The sequence below is a fragment of the Penaeus monodon genome, chromosome 15 (genome assembly GCF_015228065.2).
Source record: "Penaeus monodon isolate SGIC_2016 chromosome 15, NSTDA_Pmon_1, whole genome shotgun sequence".
NCBI lineage: Eukaryota > Metazoa > Arthropoda > Malacostraca > Decapoda > Penaeidae > Penaeus > Penaeus monodon.
This window is the reverse complement of record NC_051400.1, coordinates 9510752-9510990: the sequence shown is the minus strand read 5'-3', so window position 1 is coordinate 9510990 and position 239 is coordinate 9510752.

Sequence of the window (239 nt, the reverse complement as noted above, 5' to 3'; positions counted from 1 at the left end):
ATCGTTTTACTGTAATTGTATTTATGAAATAAACGTATCTAGAAATGAATATTGATTCCTTTGAGAACGAAAAACTATTTCGATTAGTGAAACCTTTCAGCAAGTGCCATTCACAGCAATGATTCAAGAAAAACATTTCAATCGGCAAAAACTCGTAGAATTCTCACCCTTATTGCGTTATCGCCGAAGGTTAAAAATCGGTAGTTCTGTCTGTGGTAACTGGTGATTAGTTCTGTGAC